Genomic DNA, 9,656 nt, shown 5'->3' with positions numbered 1-9,656 from the left:
TATATATTATAGAAAATAGGTATTATTAAGTTTGATATTTTAGTTAGGAATTAACCTAAGGAAGTGCAAAAGTCTATCAACATTTTAATTAAAATGAAACAATTTAATATTTAAATTGAATAGTTAAATGTTTTACAATATTTTAATTTATAGTAAGGGTAAAATCGTAATTAAACTTTAACTTTTTTTGTTCCCACTTATAATAATATATGATAAGGGAAAATAATGCACAAATAGCTCCCTACTATGACAGAAATCTCAAAGTCACACCTTAACTAAACTAAGGTCCTATTAGCCCCTTGAACTTTTTTTTTTTTGGTAATTTTATGCACCTTTTGGGATTACATGTCATCCAAATATCTCCCACGCACCTCAATTGTGTGGATTCACGGAACGTACCACGTTAGACAAAAGGTGATCTCTTAAATTTCACTAATAGTTCAGAGGGTACTTGTGCATTTTCCATAAATATAACTTTGTAAGTGTTGAATCGATCTCCTAGAAGATAGAAAACTTCAATATGTAAAAAACTATACATGGAAAAAATTTCAAACACCTATCTCCAACTTTGAAAAATTCAACTATTTTTGATAATGAAAAAAGCTTCAAAAATTCACTTAATATGGAATAGAATTAGTATGTTTCACACACGTTATATACTGAACAAATCACATTCCAAAAAAACGCAATTGTCTTTAAATATTAACTTCTTAAGTACGTTTTGATTTATTTATGAAAATATGTATAAATATGGGTCGATCTATTTTTAATCCAATCAATTGGTTATGTAGCTAAATTTTTAAAATATATTTTTTGGGGTAAGAAAGATGAAATGGGGGAGGGTATTACATTGTGGAGATTTAATCTACATTCGGTGAAAATTTATATAGCCAATCAATTAAGCTACTTAGATTCTTTTATACGAATATTGGTCATAGGATGAGAAATCAAAAGAAAAAGAAAAACATAGTTCTTGGAATTAAAGGTATTATTATTATCGTATATATTCACAAACTACAATATTAATACTCCAAGCATTTGTATTTTTTTGCTTTTATGAGTATGAAGAAAAACATTTTCCTGAAAATATTTTCTAATTTTATCATGTTTGATTGAGTCAAATGTTTTGGAAAATATTTTCCAAATCAACTCATTTTCCTCAAATTTAAAGATAATGACTTCCCTTCTAAACTTAAAGAAATGATTGTCCAAAACTCTCTTCCAACCTCCGCCCAACCCACCCACCCCCTACCAACACTCCACACACCCTACCAGCCCCCACCCCATCCTACTAGCCCCCAACTAACATTCCAAAAAAACGTAAGTGTTTTTAAATATTAACTTCTAAAGTACATTTTGATTTATNCGAAAAATATTTTCCTTCATACCAAACACAACCTTAGAGTAAGTTTCTATTGCTATAAGTTAGTACCGACAAAAAGATGATCAACTTTTTTTACTGTTGGATTCATGCAACAAAAACAACTCTTAAAATGAGATAATTCTAAACCTAAATATAACATTATTAAGATGAATTTTTTTTCCAAGAAATTTCACCTAAGAAAGCAAACTTTAAAATAAATTTCATTGACCCATATACAATAAAAGGATAGGAGAGGTTGTACCTTTATTCCTAAAGAATAATTATATTGCTAATTTTATGATTCTGTAAATTGTGTTGATATGTGTACGTTAAATTCACTAATAAACTATGATATTTTAAAGAAAGACCATATTGGAAAGAAAGGTTGTCCTTAAGAAGGATTTTTTTTTGGAATTTTGATTGTTTATTCATGATTGAGATGTTTCATCACAAAGGAAGGTTCATTGATAAATATAATCCAAAACATAAAAAAACACATTTAGATTTAAAGAGAGTCTGTTACGTAATTCCTTAATTATTTATTCTTCTTAGTGAATTCCCGTAGTGAGATCAATATCCATCTTAGTTATGACTTATTTCCTCTGAATTCTTCACAACTCTCTTACATTTTGTGGAGGTGAATCCAGAATCTTCAATTTATGGTGTTTTAAAATTCTAAAAAGGTAACTCTTTTGATTTTTAATAGGTAGCCTTTTGTAGAATCCAGATCTATAAACTCAAGATTTGGGTTCCGCCTCTTTGTAAACATAATCTTTCATTGCAGGGAAGAAAGTTGTGAAGTCTTAAGAAGAAATAACTACGATGGATGTTAATGTTGCTATGGGAATTCACATTGAAGAAGAAATAATTACATAAATCCTCAACAAGATCTCTTTCGATACAAATGTGTTATGAAGTCCTTGATTACCTAAATTTATGATGAATCATCTCAATCATGCCAAGAATAACAAAAGATCTCAAAAAAATGTTTTCTTAATGACAACCTTTCCTTCCAATATGGTCTTTTAGAATTTCTTTCAAAAATTCATGCACACATCACTGAAATTAAAATAAATGTAGTTCAAGTTAAACAAAATAACTGAACTTCCTGATAAAAACATGAAGAGTGTATAGTCTTAAGCTTAGGATTAGCATTTAAACATTGATGTAGCATAATATTTATTGTATTACTATCCGCTTGTAGAGTCTAATATCAATCTAAGTAGTGAAACCATGATCATATAGTGAAAACACCATCTCAAGTAGAAAAAGCAAAAGGAGTAAACAAAAAGAATTATGTAATTATTATACGTAATATTATTTTTTAATCTTTTCATGATACTCCCTAAATTCCTAGAAGTGCAATTTCTGAGTCAATGCACGCGTATTAAGAAAATTTTTAAGAACATAATATAAATCATAATTTTCATTAGTATCCTTGTGACATTAGAAATATAACTTTGTAAGTAGTGAACTTATCTCCTAGAAAATATATAAGCAAAGAAAAAATATGAAAAAATCTAACTTGAACTTTGAATAATTCAAATATTTAATACAATGAAAATAGATTAAAGAATTGAGTTAACGTGAAATAAATTGAGTTCATGTTTCACGTTCTTGAATCAAATCACATTCATTTTCCAAAAAAAAAAAACCAATTTAAGTTTTTTTGAATATTAAATTCTAAAGTAGATTTTGATATGTAGATTTGTAAATGTGTATAAATATGGGTCAATAAATTTTTTACCCAATCCATCGATCACCTAGTTCCTTTTTTATTTTTACTTTTAGGGTAAGGAGATAAAATTGGGGGAGGGGATAAGATAATGTGTTGGCATTTAAGACATTTTATCATCACATATTCACAAATTACAATATTACTACACCAAGTATTTGTATGTTTTTGCTCTTGGGGGTTGAAGAATATTTAAAAGAAGCAGAGAGATATATAGTTAGCTATTTTTGTATATTTTTTATGATGTATTTATGCGACAATAACAACTTTTAAATTGAGTTAATTCTGACATTATTCAAAGGAAATACTTTTTGCCAAGAAACTCTAATATAAGAAATAATACTTTAAAAAAAATCTTCTTAAACGATATATTATTAAGGATAGAAGAGATGGTACCATTATTTCTAAAGCCATCATATGCAGTAGAGCAAGAAAACATGTTATTGTTGATGAAATTCCAACTAGATTTAATATTCCTCCAATAGTATTCCAGGAACCTTCTCTTACCTATATATTATAAAAACATATTTTACAATTACAATTTAATTCTTTTTATTCAAGCTTAATATAGATTACCAATATCATTTTCAATCTCATGTCATCATAATAGGATAACACATATCAGGCAAACCCAAACGCTACGCTTATGTAGAATTCGTTCATTAAGAGGCTTAAAAAATACTTTCATAAAATGAATCAAAGCTTTTATAAATGAATTTCACATAAGCATATCACTTGGATTATCTAAATTTGTTTTACGGTTATACAAGATGAAAAACATTGTTTCACTTCTATATAGGTGAAGGGTAAAATATTCTATGAGAAGTTGAAATGAAAACAATGATTACAGATAGTGTGATGCTACCTTGTATTATTTCATAAGTTATAGTTGATTTAAAAATGAATATTTTACCAAAGATGAATAAATAGACCTTTCTGGAATGGAATGACTAGATTTTATCCCTGTTACTCAATAATAAATTTAGCATCTTTTTAGGTTAAAAGGGCTTTCTTGAATCCAAGGAGAAAATAAGAATTTAGAGAATTTAACTTCATCTTTAACACAAAACAATGAATATGGAAGGCATAGAGTAAAATGTGATGAGACTTGTAAAACACAACTATAAATATAAAATAAAAAATGAGACTCTAGGTTTTCTTTAAGATTTTCTAATAACTTTTCTAAAAAGGATTTTCAAAACTCAATTTGCAAACTAGCGCCAAGTCTTATTTTATTGGTGCAAAAGACACTATTTATCATTTAAAGTTAAAAATTGTGAATCTTTATAGCTAGTTCTTAAATAATATTGAATATTTTCTTCCATTGGAACCTTTAAAGAGTAGCATCTCAGCCTCAAAATCTTAAATTGCAAATTCTTTTTTCCATCCTCAATGTTTAAATTACACGATTTCAAATAATATAAATAAATTTATTTCCTTCCAAAATATCGATTTTTTATCTTCACACCACCTTCTTCAGAAAAAAAATTAGGTCATTCATCAAAAAAAAAATTACTCTCCAATGATATAATAATTCTTGAGTTCATCTTTTATATTATTGTTAGTTCTCAACCATTGTTATTCAATTCATTCATTGTTATTTCTAATTAACGTTTTAATTGTTGTAAAAGCTAAAGAACTTTACCAACAATCATCGTCTACCCTCTTTGTTGATGATGTATTATGAACAAGTATATATATATTACAGATCAATTTGTGTCAAGTATCAACAAATATATTAAATTTCCTATTCAGTTAATTCTTTGGTCATGAGTAAACACACACACACACACACACAAACACACACACACACAAACACACAAAAGATAGAATACTATTTGCCAAATTTCCTATTCAGTTAATTCTTTGGTCATGAGTAAACACACACACACACACACACACAAACACACAAAAGATAGACTACTATTTGCCTATAAATAATTAAATTATAACAAATCACTTAATATTATTTAAATTAATCATGTATATTATATTATATGAGAGTCTCTTTATTTCTCCTTTGTTGGTAAAAACAAAATATCATATTAATAAGTCTTAATATTCATCATTACATGGATTGTTGTGAAATTGTTGGTTAGTATGTGGATAGAGGTGTAATATAGTACATATTATAGAAGACACGAGAAGCAGATTACTTTGTTAGCCTAAAAATATAGTTCCCTCCTTGTTTGCTTTTTTATTCTTGGACACAAACAAAGGTTGAACTACCTAGTGCACAAGATAAATGATTGTTGATAGATTAGACCACCTACTTAGCTAGAGCACATGTCACTTTGTCCTCCATTTTATATATACTCTAGCCAGTGGATTCCATAGCTGCAAAAGTAGTGCCCTGCAATCATTTAAGATGATAGATAGAGCAGGACAATCATTTTGTAAATAATGTGTAATTTCCTTAATATCTATATTAATTTATAATGGCATCAACATTTTATCTAGTGAAATTTTAGCTCCTATAATAGGCCACATAGCTTGTTTGGATTTTTGTACCTTTGAAGATATTCCCCATGAATCTAGATATCCAATTCCCTTTTGTATCACAAATGACTCCTCATATGCCTCATTTTCCTGATTTTATTTTGAATGATTCGTTTGTGTTTAGTTCAAATCCTATTGATGGTGGTTTCCATTTAACAGGATTAGTCTTATATTTATGTTACCCGCACATTATTATTTGAAAAAAATGATTTTTTTTCTAGATGACAGCCCGTTTTGCCATTCAAATACTTTTCGAGATCAAATTTGATGATCATAGATGCACAATCTCCATTCATTTGTTCGATGTGAGTAATTAGTTCTTTAATGATTATAATGATGTTGGGATTTGATGTCCACTAGGTGGTACAACCAGGAACCCTTTTGGATTTGGAGGGCAACAATTTTATTTCTTCTACTTTGGCTGAGAGATGTTGTATGGAAGAACGTGGTGTTAGACTCAGCTTCACCGAGCCTGTTGACTCTATATTTTTAGTTTCCAGAAATCTTCCTCTAGTATAAGTATAAGATTGTATTCTTAAATTAGGTCAACATATTGTTTTGATAGGAAGGCGTTGGAGTATAATTCGATGATTTTGGATACCCTCAATTCCTCAGAGGAGTTTTCTATTTTTTTAATTACGAATGTTGCCAAAACTTGCATTATTCCATATGGTAACATTTCATTCAAAAGAAGATATTACCTTATATATGTTTGGTCAGTTAAGACAATTGAAGGAGATTAGATTTGGTAACTCGGGGTGTGAAGTCCATATGAGTTCAAAGAAAAATATTTTGTTGGTATGATTATTTTTGTGAGGGAAAAGTGATATTATAATAGGACAATGATCCTAATGCCTATGAGATAGGTGGGTACTTGTGCATCTCGACAACTACAAAAACACTTAACATTTTCTGAAAATTTGTATAGTTTTTCAAAATAAGACTTAGTCTATTTTTATGCACTTTTGGTACCACGTATTTGCTACCTTTTAAACCTAAATCAATCATCCAATAGTAACTAATACTACAACGAAAATAACTTTTAGCGGCAATAGATAAACACATTAGTAAAGAGTGTTAAAGTCATTAGCGACATTAGTTAAGTGCCATTAGATCCAATGTAACTAAATCCTTTAGGAACATATACAAAGAGTGCTAGTTACAACTAAATATATATATTTAGCAGCAATAAGTAATTAATTGCCGCTAAAGCTAATTTTTGATGTAGTGTAATCACATGCCAAAAGTCATTTACCTGAGAATTGATAATAGGCCTGCCTCCAACTTTATTTGTATTGCCCAATGGTTTGTTAATATTACCCGTATTACCTAATGCATCTTAATAGTTGTTCTTAATTGTTTCTAAATTTTCCCTTGAAATATTTCGTACATTATGTAATAATTTGAGATTATCCTTTGATAAGATTTCGAAAAGATTGCTATTGTTTAACAGTGTAGCTTCAGTAGATTGTGATGGTGAAGTAGGAGTTACTGCAAAAGATAAGGTAGAGGTTTTTAGGGGTTATAGTAGGTAATGGAAGATCTAGAAATTTTTTTATCATTGGTACTCAATTATGCTCTATTTAAAAGTTATTGTATAGAACATGTGCTTAGTTAATATATTTGAATAAGTTATTAGATATTGTACACAAATAAGATTGTGTTATCACAAAAGGTTGTAGGTGCTTAAGCACCCATGCTTCATAACATAAGTCCGCCAATGATACAAGGAGTGTAGGTTTTTGTCTCCCACCTTACTATTTATAATAGTTGTGGTGGAGTTATTTTTATCTTTGTTTTCGTTTAATTTAATTATATTGTTGACATCGTTTGTCATAACATTAGGAATGTATTAGTCTATACATTGCTTTCAGCTCTTTTTAGGGAATGTTGTGGATTGAGACCCCTTCGAGATAGCTCGATTTTGCTGAGGACTTTTCCATTATTTGTAGATTTTAGAGTCAAGAAACTTACTTGTATTAGCATCGAATAAATTGACGCTGATACTTTTATCACTTGAGCTAGCATGTAAGGTTGGACGTTTTTCATGATTCCTTTTCTCTTTAAATAATACCATTGGCCACAACTGGTACGTGCTGCATCTTGTGTTGGAGTGGTGCTATATTGTGGCTCATTTGTTTATTGGATTTTCCTTTTTGCAAGTTGTATTAGTGTTTCCAAACACACCACATTTGGTACAAAGTATAGTTACTATTTCCTTCATAGACAAGGCTTTGTAAGAGGCGACCTATAAAGATGTGATTATTGTCTGGTAATCCAATTGTTACCTATACACAAATGTGTGTATATGATCTGCGCAATGCATAGGATGTACATCCATCTTTACTAACTCCCCTATTTTATTCCATACTTGAGCTAAGATTCATGGTCGTAGAATTATGTTGTAGTTCGGGTAGTATGATCCAGAAGTGAAATAGGGGTGAATTTTTTTTTCGATTTTCTTCTTCGAATAGTTGACTTAGAAGAGTCGCTAGTTAACTTTTGGTATTCAGGAATAAACAAACAGAATTGAAAGTGTGAAAGGCAAACTTGACATAGGATGTTTTTATACTAGTTGAGATCCAATGTAGATCATATATCCAATTTCCTTTCGTTGCAAGGGTGTTGTCTACTAGTTTTATGAAATTTGTAGTAAATACAAGTTTTGAATATAGTTCCTATATCCACATTCAACGTTTTTTCTTTCTATTTTCTTTTGATACAAAGCCTTACCAACAATTTTTTTAGACTCGTGTGCATCTTTTCTTTAGCAGACGCTGGCTTTTATATAGTGTTGAGATGTTGAGACTTCAATCTTCTAGATGCAGATATGGAAACCCAAGAGCTTTTATCTTTAAAAAAGGAGTAGTAGAGATCCTTATTTCACAAGAATTAATAAAGTTAAGGCTAATCTTTAGATTACTTCTTCATTGCTCCGAGATCTTTATTTTATCCTTGTCGATTAACTTCTTTCCTGATGAAATAATCATTGATTCGGTTCACCTGATTGTAGCCATTATATCTTCCTTTAAACAAATAAGATTCTTTTTAATTGTCATATTTTTGTATTATTCAACCATTCACATTTTTAATATCATCATGGAGTGCATTACAGACTTTGTACAAAATATTGTTGCTTCCAATTGCACATGCAAGTGTACGTGGTTGCGCAAGTAATATGGTGACCCTAAAGAGCCGGATTATCAAACCAAAAAAGTTATCAATTAATTATTCATACTAAATTATATTTCTAATTATTTATTTAAGGGAGGCTTGCCCACAATAATTTGTGTTTATTTTTTATCTTTTCATATGCACTTTTTTCTCCGTATCGTTTTGTATCTAGGTGGAAACACAAATTCATCTAAAACCTTGTCTCGAACCGAAAATCCTCCTTATCCAGAAATGAAACCATTTAAACCTCATAGGATTTTGCTAATGTATCAGGCTTGTAGTAATAAGAGTAGTAAGGATATATATTTGTAATATTCTTGCGTTTTAAAACAACAATTGTGTGTGCGCAAGGTATCTCGTCTAATTGAAATATTCCACAAGTGCATACTTTCCACATAAAGCAAAATAATATGTCCTCTTCCAGATTCATAAATTAAGAAAACAAATTTAGATGATGGAACAATCTGCAAACATTAAAAAAGTTATTGATATTTTATATGAAATACTACTATTTTCTATTTTTTCAAACTAATGTTGATCAAAAATCCAAATAATCCATATCAAATGCATAAAATATATATAGTTAGATATCTTTATACATACCCTCATCTTTGAACATTTAGGTGTATTTACAATCAATACCTCCTCAAATATTCTCCACAATGTATCCTTTGTATGTGAAGCTATTTCTCTGTTTTTACTGTTTCAAGAACCAAATTAAATTCTATCCTCTTTTGAAAATATTGTGATAGAGAATTGGCGTGCCTCAAAAAGGCAGTCATTAACTCGAAGTCTTCATTCTATCGTTGTTTACAGTTGAATGAACACTCGCCACTTCTCGTACCTAGCATCCTCTCGTTACTCCTTAACTCTATGATCAACCTT

The sequence above is a fragment of the Solanum pennellii genome, chromosome 4 (assembly GCF_001406875.1).
Source record: "Solanum pennellii chromosome 4, SPENNV200".
NCBI lineage: Eukaryota > Viridiplantae > Streptophyta > Magnoliopsida > Solanales > Solanaceae > Solanum > Solanum pennellii.
The sequence above is the reverse complement of the archived record's forward strand: the minus strand, read 5'-3'. Positions refer to the sequence as shown.